Genomic DNA, 14,433 nt, shown 5'->3' with positions numbered 1-14,433 from the left:
CCAAAGAACCGTGATGTCTTAAAATATGCTTTTATTGAAACAGAAGGAACATGTTCATAGAAGCCTTGACAGAATGTGAAATATTATCTGAGCAAATAACTTTCTTTCAGGGTCATTGTTTAACCTGTCATTTTCAAAGAGAAGTTTCTAAAAGTGGCTGATCAGACACCTGCAGATATTACAAATTACAATTAATCTCTCACGCAGCTCCCCTATCCCACAAAGGTATGTTAAAAAGGCCTGAGAATGAAGTCATAGGGATGGAAGTGAGTGGGTGTCGCTCTTCTGATTTCAGCCAGACTGTTCTGTATTGTGCATGCACAATACCAAGAAGCAAGCAGCAAGTTCTACTTCTGCCATGTGGTCTACTGGGAAAAACTTCCATTGTCTTCCATTGGCACAACTTGCAGTCTCACATGAATAATAACATGCATTAGAAGCACACATTCCTTGAGCCCTGAAAGATACAGCCCTGATTGTCGTAATATAAGCTTTCTCACCTGCCCATCTTGCAAATTAGCTTGCTTTGTTTTGTGATTGGCCATTGAAAGATAAATAAAGGCTTCGTTTGCCAATCTGAGTGCTCAGGCATGAAATTCTGTGGAACCACTATTGGCTTCCAATTACATACAAGTGACACAGAGGATCTCCACAGAGCCAATTAGTCCCAAATTCAGGCTCTGAGGGCCAAGTGTTATGAGCAAAATGCCTGGGGAGTTTGGGAACCTGTCTACAATGCCTGGATTTGAGGATCAGAGCAGAGCATCTGAGGTCTACCTTATTTTGGAAAGCCATGCACTGTCTCTTCTTCTGTTGCAGTCTTGCTACAATGAAAAGTTGCTGGCATAATTCTCCAAAGCTTTCCTGTACCCTTCACTTGTTGCAAATCTGCTTGCTTAAGTTTAGTTAACTGAGCATCATGAAGTCAATATGGGCTTCATGGAGTTGCATGTCAAAAGATGCAGGTGCTGAGCCCATAACCTCCTGGAGGACCCTTTGCTACAATTTATATCTACTTTCCATTGGGATTTTGTTCTTTTAACTACTGCAACAGAGCATCTTAAGAGACAACAGTAATCCTATCCGCATGTAACGTCTTTGAGGCAGCTATGGGCAGCAGCAATAACTGAAAGTTACACTGGCGGAGAAGCTGTATTCTCTCAGCCGAAACAAGACAAGGAGTGGATTGCGATACTGATAATGAGCTGTTAATATCCAACATTAGAGTAAAGCTGAAAAAGGACATTGAAAGAACTGTAATGCCAAAATGTAATCTAAACTGTAGTGCCAAAATGTAATCTAAAGGTGAATAAAGAACAGATTTGCATTACTAAACTCAATTAACTATGAACCAGAAGGACTACTGAGTGAAACCAGAGATATTATCAAAGCAGAAAGCAAAAAGACAATTCCTGTAGGAAAAAGAAAGTTGGAGGCAACTTGACAGCATATAACAATAATTAACTATCGTCAGAGAACCTCAGGTCTATGAACGTTGGATATTGTACTTTTCTATCCATGATTCAATGTCAGGATATGGCCTGATATTCCTACTGTCTGTAGGAAAAAGGATAGTAAACTTTACATAACAAAGAGCAGTCTGAAAGTTAACTACACCAATGTCAGCAATTGAGATGGTCTATAAGATACACTCTTATGCTCCCTACCATTCTTAAAGAGATTCCAAACAGGGGGAAATCTCAGAACCTGATCCCATCAGTTAACCACTTTTCACCCAAACAGAAAGCATTTGTCAGGGCTGTTTCTTAACAAGTTCTATAGATATCTGTTGCCTGGAGCTTCAAAGTAAGCAAAATGTCTAGCAAATATGTCTATTTCAGGTTAACTGTGTGCACAGTTACAAGGTGCGGGATACCTAGCATAGCAAAACTACAAGCGAGAAAGATCTTGGAATTGTCATAGATCACAAGCTGAATATGAGCCAACAGTGTGATGTGGCTACCAAAAAGGCAAATGCTGTTTCAAGCCCCATAAAAGAAGTATAGTTTCCAAATCCTGCAAGGTGCTAGTTCCCCTCTGTTGAGCACTGGTTAGGCCTCACCTTGAGTCTTCTGTCCAGTTCTGGACACCACAGTTTAAGAAGGATGCGGACAAATTGGAACATGTTCAGAGGAGGGCAACAAGGATGATCAGGGGGCTGGAAACCAAGCTTCATGAGAAAAGACTGAAAGAACTGGGCATGTTTAGCTTTGAGAAAAGAAGACAGAGAGATGATATAACACTTTTCAAATTCTAAGGCTGTCATACAGAAGAGAGGCAAGATCTGTTCTTGATTATCCCAGAGTGCAGGACATGCAATAATGGGCTCAAGTTACAGGAAGCCAAATTTCAGTTGAATATCAGGAAAAACAACCTAACTCTTAGAGCAGTACAACAGTGGAACCAATTACCTTGAGAGGTGGTGCGTGCTCCAGCACTGGAGGCATTCAAGAAAAACTTAGACAACCACCTGGCAGATATCCTTTGATTTGTATTTTGCAGCGAGCAGGGGGTTAGACTTCATGGCCTTACAGGTCCCTTCCAATTTCATGATTCTGTGATTCTATGAACACCTCTTACCAACATTTCCTGGAATTGGAGCACTGTGCAGGAGCCCTGTCCTGTGCATGCAGAGTTCCAGGTGCAACCAAAGGCAAACGGGTGGCTCTGATCCAGCACTGTACGGCAGCACAGCAGCACAACCTAGAGTGAATGTTGCCTCCTACCTTTCTTTATTTGTTGAGTTGCTACTGTACATCAAGATGAATAGAGTAGCAAATATTGTCAATTATTCTCTCAGCTTCCTGCCTAATACCATAATTTATGAATCATCACTCTGTGCATTGGCAGCATCCAAACTCAGTAACAAGAGCAAATGCAAAGATCAAGTTCAGGCTGGTACGGTGCTTCAGCAAAAAAAGGTAAAATTCCTGATGTAGGAGAAAGAGGGAAAGTCTCCATCCTCTGAATCTGCAAAATCTAGGATCTGAAATGTGAAGTTGTGAGGGATTTATTTATCATGAGTTACACAGAGGGGTGCCTCTCACCATTCAGTTACGCTACCTTCTCTGCCTGGATAGGTTACCGTATGACCAGGAGGTTAGTGCACAATGGTTGGGAAATGCCTCCTGAGGTCCGTGCCTTCCCTAGCATGGTCTAGGTCCCTTACTCCTGAGTGCTCAGGAAAAATACGGACAGGCAGGTTGTTGCTCCTAATTGCAAAGCAATCCTGCACAGAATTTAAAGCAAACCAAAATATTTCAAAATCTCCAAGCATCCTCAAACATTGGGTTAGTACCTTCAACCCTTTTGCAGCTGTCTGAACAAACCACAATTTGGGTAAAATTTTATTGTTTTTATTAAAACACAAAAAGTAGCAAAGTATAGCAAAAAGTTCCAATAATTTCATCAGTGATTAAAAAAAATCACTAGATAAGATAAGCAGAACTTACATGGGTTAAGGTATGATAAATCTGGTCCCACAGAAAATAATTCTCCAACCCATACTCACGACCATGCAGAGTTCTTCATAGCAAGGTAGCATGCTAACTCAGGATGACCATTCAATAACGATGAATCAAAACAGAGGGGGTGTTTTTGTTCTTTTTAACTTTCTCTCTTAATCCCATCATCCCACCAAACATAGGCCCACACATGAACCAATCTTTTAGCTCCTTTTAACTGGCCCTAGCTGTACCAGCTAAGTTGTAATTCTCTGAAGACATATGGCAAAATGTCACCCTTTCTGGAGTATTGTCACTCCATTATTTTTTGTAAAGCAAGGTCATTGTTTGACTTGCCTTATTCTTTTTTGTATGAGTTGTGACCTTTCCTCCCAATATCTCTCTTGGTCACCCCTTCAGCTTTGCCAAAGCTCTTCTTCCTAGCAAGTCTGTACCACACATGCTCAGTGCTATAAGAAATGTCTGTTTCTCCCATTTGGAATTAATTTTTTGAATACCAATATTTCAGCCCCCACAGCCCCAACAATAAATAAGACTGCTCTTTTCAATTTAGGAGAATTATTTTAAATCTGGGATAGCTTGCTGCCACCTATTTCTGAACTGGAGGTAAAATACTTTTACTTTTAAGAACTCATAACATAAAAACCTGTTGTCCAAACTTCCTCAAGTGTGGCAGAGAGCAAGAGCAGACTATCTGCTATATCCATGCCAAATGTGGTGCTAATCCAAAGTCCAGTTTCAAAGTTATATATATATATATTTTGTTTGGGCTACCCACATTTTTAGAATTGTCTTATGAAATGTTGATTGCTTTGCCACACAATATCATCACTGCATTCCCATGCAGCTATGCTTTAGTAAGTTCAGGATTTTCTGTTTGCTGTGCTTTTGGTCCAACATTAGTTCTGGGATCCAAATTAGTCCTGTACAGAGAAGGCTTACTGAAATGGATGGTACTTGTTAGTGTTAAGTCTCAATGATAAAAGCAGTGTCAGATTTAATTTAAAGGAGAAGACTTAACATGAATTTTGCAATGAGTTTCAGTGTTAGTAATGATACACTTGTCATTTTGCTTTGTCCCATAGCTGCTACATAACATCACTAAAACTGAAGGAAAAGTTTTGTTTTTCTAGGAACATCTATACATAAAAGTGACAGTTGGCAACAATAAATTTCACTTTTATCCCCTGTGCAGTGTCAGTTTCTTTTGATAAAACAAATTTTATTGCTGTTTGTTGATGGCTGCGAGTAGGTGAATGATTAATAAGAAAGTCATTTATTCATAGTCATTCAAATATATATACCCACTTGTCACTTAGATGAATCCAGTTTTGTTCTCAACTCAGCTTGTTTAGATCATAGTGGAAAAAAATTCCCCTTACTGCTATCATGCTTAAATGTAACTATTGTCAATGCTTTATAGATGAACCAACTAAATATTTTAAAATTTGGAATGCTGCTGTTCAAGACTAATGATGTTAAAGTACTGGTTAAAGTACCCGTTTATACAAGATTTTACGGTGACATATTTTACATTAAAGACATACAATAATATCCTACTGCTCAGCGGTATTTTTCCATAACATAGAAAAATATTTTGCCTTTAATGTAACCTGGCGTCTCACCACTCAGTTATGTGAACACCTCATTACTTCTTCTACTGCTACTTACTACTCTATCCACTGTCAGTGTCTCACAATGGCAGTAAAAAAGGTGCTTTTATGTGGCTGTCTAACAGAATGCTTCCATAATTGAATGTAGCCAGTATGTGGAAAATGTCTACAAGGAAACTGCTTATACTCTGTAGGAGAATATTCCATGGGTTACTCTGGAAAATGCTGCTAATAAGCAGCTACTCGGTCAAATAGCTTATTTGGGGCATTGCAAATCATCTGGATGCCATAGTGTAACCTTATTTCTCAGTCAGATGTCTACTTCTGTAGTTGTTGTCGTCACGTGCTGTCAAGTCATTTGTGACTTATGATGGTCCTATGAATTAACAACCTCCAGAAGGTTCTGTCATTACCAGCTCTGCTCAAGTCTAGCAAATAAAGACCTGTGGTTTCCTTTACTGGCTCAATCCATCTTATGTTAGCTTTTACTCTTTTCTTATTAACTTCCACTTTTCATAATATTGTTATCTGTTCTATTGCTTTGTGCCCCCTCATGATATGACCAACATATAATAGTCTCAGTTCAGTCACTTTAACTTCTAGTGGAAGTTCAGGCTTGGCTTGTTTCAGAATCAAATTTGTCTTTCTGGTGGTCCATCTGTAAAGCTCTCCTCAAATGCCACATTTTAAATGAACTGATTTTTTTTCCCATCAGTTCTCTTAATTGTCCTGCTTTCCTAGTCAAACATAGTTATCTGGAATACCACAATACGGATGATTTTGGCCTTGGTATTTTTTTTAAGGCTGTTAAATTTAAGGATCTTTTCTAGTTCCTTCTTAACTGCCCTTCTAAGTTTCATTCTTCCTCTGATTTCTTGGATGAAGTCTTTGTTTTGATTGCTGAGTAAATCTCGGTTCTACAGAACCTTTCATCTACAGAACCCTTAAAAGGAGAAGATTATGTAAGCGTCAATGTGCAAGTGCAAAATGAAAAGATGTAATTTTACTCAGATTACCTAAACTCATCTCTGCTAATGCCATGAGGCAGTTTTATCCCCAGAAATAATAAGCACAGACATAATACAAGATATGCATATTTTAGTTTTGATAGATGACAATGTGGATCTACATAAAAACAGAACATGGGGCTAGTCATGGTGCTACATTCTTTGGCATCCTGCAGTGCTTTTTGCGTTTTTACTATTCAGATAGTTCACAAATATTAGTAGATTTTCACATTTTTTCCGTGTACTTAAAAGATGCCAAATCCTGCTCCCACTTGATATTAGCTTATCTGTGGCCTATTTTTCACAAAAATAGTAAACATGGATAGAGTGTTCCTTTATATATCCAGAGTAAAAATACATTTTAAATGTTGTATAAAATGTATAAATGGGCAAGTTCTGTAACACGGTGCTATTTTTTATTATAAAATAGAGTTGGTTAACTTTGACAGATTCAGGGGCCACTTTTCTTCAGGGGTTCCACTAATCAAAAATGCAACAAGAACAATAAAAAGAACTAGAATTGTTTGGAAGTCCACTTCCAATTTTGAGAAAGGGTGTTTGACAGTATGTGGGTGGTGTGACCTGATTAAAATGTGAATTGTCTCTCCCGGAGACTTCCCAGAGGTGGTAAGTGACATTTTACTGGCAAAAGATGGGGCTGGGGAAGGGCTGGATGCCAGCAAAATAGCTTTGGGGCTACGTGTTGCCCAAGGGTGACACTGTGCCTGTGCCTCTGCAGAAAGTTGTCTAGAAGAACTAAGAACATTCCGTCTAACAGAAATCAGCAGTTCCAAACTGTCAGGGGTGAGCAGAGACAGCCACAGAAGAAGGAGATGCTAAGAAGAGACATACAGCTGAGATCACTCAAGACAGAACTTACAAGAGCTAGCCAAGAGAGGCTAGATGAGGCAATGATTCCGCGGCTTTCTGTTGTGGATCCATAAGAGGAAATGACGTTCTGTTTATTCTAACAGGAGCTTCCTTCAATTCACATTTGGCAAATTAGATTATTTTGTTAAAAAAATCATTTGGGAAAGACACCTTTGTTGCTTGTCTGATGTCTCATGCCCAATATGTATGGTTAAGAGGATGAAACAGACATTTAATTCAATGTGCACTTTAACCTGAAGACTCTGGGGGGCCATAGCGATAACAGTATGTAATTTGCCCCAAGAAACAGGAAGACTTTGGAGGAAGTAATTCTGACTTCTTCCTTTTGGCTGCATCCTGATCTTCAAGTAACTGAACAGAAGGAGGATCTCAAAGAATTCACCTGAAGGATGCCAAATAAAGAATAACAGTATCAAGAAGCCAAAGATTAATTATGAGTGACAACTGAAAAAATATGTTCGACCTGGATCCAGAAATCACAAAAGAATTTCAGATCTATGTAATTTAGATAAGCTACCAGGGGCAGAACTATGGAAATAGTAGCTGGTATACATTTCCTTTAGAGAAGTGAACATACTTAGGAATGTAACAGCTTCCTTAGGAATAGGTCTATATTTTTCATAAACAGTCCCAAACTGGATTACAAGAGTACAGAACATTAGAATAATCAAAATTAAAATCCAATATTAGATAATGTTCAAAACAGCACATGTGGAGGAAGACCTAAGTAAAAATTAAGTTCTTAACAAACTCCTTACATATATCAATATTGAAGGGTGATGTACCACAGAGGAGAGAGGAATCCATGGGATGGGCATTCACAGAAAAAGTATGTCTTCCAGTTTCCATCAAGGAGAAATCCTCAGGCACAGCAGGACCTCCCTTGAAGATCATTGTAGCCTCAGAGGAAATGTTCTTGGAATAGCCTGGTCTGAGTTTAGCTCCAAACCAGGTCTGAGCCCAAGTCAAAATGCACCTAGATAATCAGCGTCTTGTAAATATAATGGGAGTTACATTTCCTCTCCACTGACTTGAACATCTTGTCCAAAAGAAAACATCTGCCACCAGGTAATGTAAGAATGATACTCCTAGACCAGTGAGCAACATAACTTGCTGCAGCTAATTGCAGCCAACGGCTTAGGTGCTGCTGCAGGTCTCAGTTGCATGCGTAGTCATTAGAGATGGGCACTTAACATGGATCGGGCCCACAGGTGTTCCACTAGCATCCCAGTTTCTGTGTCCCACCTTCTCCTGCAGGTGCGCCATCAGAAGCAGTTCTGCAAGCCTCCCTTCCCTGCCCCCTACTCTGAGTGGATGCTCACAGGAGAAGGCAGGGATCAGGCCCACAACACATGTGAGCCTGATCCAGAGAACCACGCCAAACCACCAAATCACAGTAGGTGCCCATCTCTACTAGTCACATAAAAGACTGCAAAACTCACATGCACCCTGGTATGTCATTAGCTACAAGTTGCCCAACCCTTGCTTGAATGGCAGTCAAATACCAGCTGCTGAGTTATTTTTTGCTTTAAAAATACCTTGTAAAATCATCCGAACAAATGTCCAGTGGCTAGTGCTTCACAGCAGATGTTAATTCCCACACTATTCAGAGACACTCTGAGTGGCCACCCAAGGATATGATGGAGCTAACAAAGTAATCTTATAGTAATCTTAATCTATAGTAATCAAAGTAAAGTAATCTTCCCTGAAAACTCACATGAACGAATCCTTACCAACACACCTCAAGAACTTCAACCAGTCACCTTCTGCCTACTACCTAAAACACTCAACCAGGAAACCCCAGTAGATCCATTTTATCTAGCATCAACACTTGTCACAGTTAAGGTTATTGGGATATGTGGACTCCGTTCGCAAACCATATGCCACTAGTGCATCTAGCTACATAAGAGATACCACAGACTTTCTAAGGAAACTTCAATCCATACATGACCTCCCTGACAACACCATACTAGCCACAATGGATGTAGAAGCACTCTACATTAACATTGAACACAGAGATAGACTAAAGGCTACCACAGATACAATTAAAGGCAAAGAAGAAGGCCACAAAATCACCACTTTCTGCAACTTTGTGCTCACACACAACTATTTCAAATAAAACCTACCTCCAGATCAACAGAACTGCCATGGGCACTTGCATGGCACCACAATATGCAAACACATTCATGACCAACCTAGAACAACTGTTTCTCAACTGCTTCACCCGAAAACCACTCCTCTACCTGAGGTACATTAATTACATTTTTCTGACCTGAAAAGAGTCCTTAGAAAGAATCCACTGGGATTTCAGTAACTTTCTTCCGAACATCAGGCTCAGCCTGGAACAATCCACACAGCAGGTACGTTTTCTGGACACCACTGTGAAACTCCAACATGGACATATTAGCACCATGCTGTATTGAAAACTCACTGATCAATATACCTACTTACATGCCTCCAGCTTCCATGCAGAACACACTACAAGATCCATTGTTTCCAGCCAAGTCCTCATAAAATCTCATCTGCTCAGACCCATAGAGAGAAACTCCAAACTCAAGGATCTACAAAATGCATTCCTCAGACTACAATACCCATCCAATATGGTTAAGGAGTAAGTCAACAGGGCAAGATGGATAACCAGAAGCAACCTACTACAGGACAAACCCAGAAGAGAAAACAAACAAACCCTGCTAGTGATCACTTTCATCCCACAACTAAGACTACTTACACTCATCGTAAGTGATCTCCAACCCATCCTTAATGAGAATACTTCACTATCCCAAGCCTTAAGTCACAGACCTATACTTGCTTACAGACAACCCCACCAATTACTCTCACACAATCAACTAAACAACTCTGACACAGAGATGGGGACGAAATCCTCCTGTAAATCCAGATGCCCTCACATTTATTCTGGCAATACAATTTCAGGACCTAACAGTGTCACACACAACATCAAGGGTATCTTTTTCTATTCCACTGCCAATGTTATCTATGGATTTTTAGCAACAATGCCCCTCAACATAAGAAAAATGGGACAGTCTCTGCACAGAAAAATTAATGGATACGCATTGGACAACAGGAAAGGCAATATGCAGAAACCTGTTTCCAGTCATTTTAATTTGCCTGGACACTCTGCAGGAGACCTGAAAGTTGCCATTCTGGAGAAGAAAAATTACAGGACAAGAATGCAGAGAGAGTCAACTGAGATAAAAGACATACACATTTTTAAAACCAGTCTCAATGGACTGAGCCAAGGTTTCTTAGATCATTATAAAATGTAAAATGTGTTGTGTTTGCAGAAATTTACAGCTATATTTCCTTACTATGTACCAGTGCTTCCTCACAAGTCTTATTGGAGATTAGATAATCATTACCTTATTGTTTCTGCTTGTTGTCTATAGCCTAGGATTAATTTAGCCACTAATCATTGCCACTATTTACAGAATGTTGCTTCCTGGGAGGGCAACTGAATACTGATGGGAGTTTTAAAGGTCATTGTCATATCAACAACTTGTGCCCAAATACAATCTCTGATTTGGTGCCATGTATAAAATTATAAATATTTGCCATGTAATCCCACTCTTACATCTGAGGAAGTGGACTGGTCCAGGAAAGCTCACATTAAGCATAGCAGCTAGTCTTTAAGGTGCTGCAATGCTTCTTCCTTCCTTCCTTCCTTCCTTCCTTCCTTCCTTCCTTCCTTCCTTCCTTCCTTCCTTCCTTCCACCTGACTATACTAACAAACTAACTCGCCTTTCCTGCCTGCACTGTAATACAGAAGGTGCCATTATGTACTCTAATACACATTCAGTTTGCTTCACATTATACCACTGACATTCTAATCACTTTCTGGACAGTTTTATGGTTGCACAAAACCAGAGAGTAGCCTGGGCTATACAGCACTGGAAAAGGCCTTATCAGCAATCTGAGAACCTGACACATGTTGCCATTCCATAGCCAAACTAAGGCATTGAAAGGACCACCAGCATTAACTACCAGAAAAATCCTTTAGTACTGGGCCTGTGCTGAAAACATCTCTCCATTTCCAAGTAAGGGAGCTGCCATTCAAAGTCTATGGGTCAAGACAGAAGTTTAGTCCTGTTGTTGATGAGGATGATGATGACAATTACAATTATACCCTGCCCTCACACTAAAACAACTTTTAAATGAGTAAAAACAACTAAAATCAAGTATAACTATAAAAATCATAAATTCAAGAAACTAAACCCATCATTATCAAATCAATGCATAGAAATGATTTAAATCAATAAAACATGCACAGCAGGGTGGGTTAAATATCATATGCCAAACTTTAAAAGAAGTGTTTCTACTCCTTTCTTACAATTGGTTAAATTTTAAATAAAAGAAACAATCACCTATCAGCAGGGAGCAGGCAGAAGCAGGATCATCAGTCAAGCCAAGCCACAGGGAGTTCCAAGGAGGCTTGGCAGATGGAATGGTAGTGGACAAAAAAACAAACTACAGTAGTTGTCTTCCACACTTAGCTGGCTCAGTGAGCAGAATTTACAGCTCTCCTTGTGCCTCTCCAAGACACCCAGCTGTTTCCAATTAGTTATCAGGAAACTTGTCTTTGTTTCTGCCCCAACCTCAGGCAAATGGCTCTCACACATGTGAATCTCCCTTCATCTTCTCTAAGACCTCACCTGAGTGATTGACATGGCATTCTGCCCTCCTTTCCAAAGCTTCTGAGAGGGTGCTGCCGGCTGAATCATTGGACTGGCTTCCTCCAGATGTTTATATGATCTTTGGAATCCATACCTAAAGATCTAATGCCCTACTGTTGAAAAGCTGAAACATGTCAAGGGGAAGATGTTATTAAGAAGGTTTTATGGTGGCAGTGGAATTAAAGGTATGACAAGATTTTATAACACAGGATAAACACCAAAGAGTATTGTGATACCTTAAAAACTATTTGGCACAAATCTTTGTGGACTCTCTAGAACACAATATTTCAGATTCAACAAAAGCTTATGCCAAATGAAATTTTAAAGTGCCACAAGATTTTGCCATATTTGGTCTAGGATTTGGTCTAGAATTTAACCCCAGTATAGATGGGATTTCCCTAGAAGTGGGATTTAAGAAAACTGATCAGTGTTTTTGGTGATAACTGATGAAATACAGGTGGCCGTTTCCCCATGATACAAAACATTCCTTCTGTGCAGAAGCTGTAATGACAGGGCGAAGACTTTTAGCTCACCTTCTTCCTGAGATACAGTGACTAAGAGTGTGGTCCCTTTCCAAATCACTCAGGACTAAATCCCAGCCTGTTCAATAGGGCTTGCTCTCCTGTCACCATTCCTACCACCTCCCCTTGAACTGTGCTCTCACCAGTCAAACCAACAGTTGCTAGGGAAGCTGGTGGGAGCACCACTGAATTGGACATACCACCACACAGAGGTGACTCCTTACTGGACTGTTCTTTTCAACGCAACTGCTGCAAAACAGGCAAATCTTTGCAGTAGCAGTTTTTGGGTATGCAGTGGAGAGCTGTTCACCTATGGGTGAGCTGCACTCAAGGCTACGAGTAACATGTAACAGAGAAGCGAGATTGTAGCTGAAACAATACACTTCCAGAAAACCTGAGGACATCTGCAGTGACTTGTCCAAACACACTGAAAGCCTGTAGCATAGCTACATACTTACTGCAAACAAATTATTGTGGATGGAAATCTGATGCATGACTGAATTCATGTTTGCACATGTGGCTTTAGGAAATAGTTATTTGTGTGCTGTCAAGTCAATTCTGATTTAGGGGGATTCTTTTCAAGGATTTCTAGGTAGAGAGTACTCATAAGTGGTTTACTCTTCCCTTCTTCTGGGGGCGCCCTGGGGCTGTGCAGCTTGCCCAAGGTCACAAAGGTTGTCCCTCTGGAGGTACAGTTGGAAATTGAACTCCCAGCCCCTGGTTCTGCAGTCACATACCTAAACCACTGATCTGTCCAGCCAGCAGAAAATCTTCAGCTATAAAATAATGTATATGAAAAAAATGAGATATGTATTTCAAAATAAGAGCCAGCAGTTGTTTAACTCTAAAATATTTAGTAAATTCACATTTAACTACCATAAGTCTACTTTAAATAAAACGTTTGAAACATTAAAGCTGCCATTGGTTTAAAAACATGCATTGATGACAGCAATTCTGTGTTTTAAGGTCTGAAGATAAACCTCCTTTGGCTTGTTCCCAAACAGCTGTACAACTCATATTTAGTTGAATATTTGTGGTTAGAGAGCCATCTTGTGGAATAAAGTAGGTTGCCTGAGTCTAATACAAGGGGGGAGGGCAGGCTGAACATTTGCCAGTACAAAACAGCAACAACAAAGTCTGGAATTTGATGTGTCATCCTTTAAAACAGCACTTCACTGAAACTGTACATCCAGACAACAATATATTGTGCCATTTTGATGTTCAAATTACATTAGCCAGCCAAGCACAGACATTAATTTTCCAGATATTGACAAAATATGTGAACAATGTTAAAGAAACACAATTTACTCAAATTATTGGTCAGGCAGAACAACTGTAAATAAAATGTAGCTAAAAATAAAGTATACACTGTAATGTCTTTTATATTTATGGCCATGTGACTGTCCAAATGGTATCTGACCCCCACCCATGTTGCAGGATACACTTTAGACCTGGTTTTCTGTACTGGAGGAGGTGTTGCTGATCTGGATGTGGAGGAACTTTCTGTGGTTCCATTGTAATGGGCAGTTCATTACCTGGTGGGATTTAGACTTGCTGGACCTCAGAGGTGAAACTTAGAGCCTCAGGGTGTGTGCGCGTGTGATCAAGATGATCCCTCCCAGAAGGCTGATGGGTCCAAATGATATTCTGTTGGCTCTTTGGGGGTGTCCTGTCACCCTGGCAGGCAATTCTGCCAAAGCTCGGAAATAGATAAATGGTTAAGGCCATTGACACAGTTGCTCCTAAAGGTGTGTAGGGAATGTTTACATCCAGTTTGGATTACTATAAGGTGCTATATATGGGGCTGCCTTTGCAAAGTGTTTAGAAACTTCAGCAGATCCAAAATGCCACAGCCAGATTGTTAACTGGAGCTGGTTACAGAGATCACATATTGTAACTCCCTGTTTCAGCAGCTCCACTGGCTGCTGTCTGTTTCTGGGTCCAAACTACTTGAAAGATTGCATTTCCCCTATTTAATTTAGCTTAGGCCAAATTAATCCACTTTCAAAGTACAGCACCCTGGATTGAAGGAGTGCACCTGCAATTTGCTTTACTAGCTGCAGATTCAGAGCTGCTAATAAAATGCCCTAGAAGTTTGCTACAGCATCCTTTAGGATTAGACACTCTTGAAGCAATGCAGTGCAAGCAATGAATTTCAGCATGAGAGGCACACAATTACAGAACACAAGGCCAAATGCACATGAATTAATGGTGCTTGTGCAATATGGCGGAAAACTGACATTTGAATA

The 14,433-nt window shown here is 40.1% G+C and overlaps 1 long non-coding RNA gene across 1 annotated transcript in view; it reads right to left on the bottom strand.

Moving 5' to 3' along the window:
- LOC110078889 (uncharacterized) overlaps window positions 1-11,446 on the bottom strand; it is a 56,285-nt gene extending 44,839 nt beyond the window's left edge. The window contains exon 1 of the long non-coding RNA XR_002300520.3: window positions 11,355-11,446. This is a non-coding gene — a long non-coding RNA (uncharacterized LOC110078889). The remainder of the gene's footprint in view (window positions 1-11,354) is intronic.
- Window positions 11,447-14,433: the final 2,987 nt, after the last annotated feature.

The sequence above is a fragment of the Pogona vitticeps genome, chromosome 4, assembly GCF_051106095.1.
Source record: "Pogona vitticeps strain Pit_001003342236 chromosome 4, PviZW2.1, whole genome shotgun sequence".
Classification (NCBI taxonomy): Eukaryota; Metazoa; Chordata; class Lepidosauria; order Squamata; family Agamidae; genus Pogona; species Pogona vitticeps.
The sequence above is the reverse complement of the archived record's forward strand: the minus strand, read 5'-3'. Positions and strand labels throughout refer to the sequence as shown.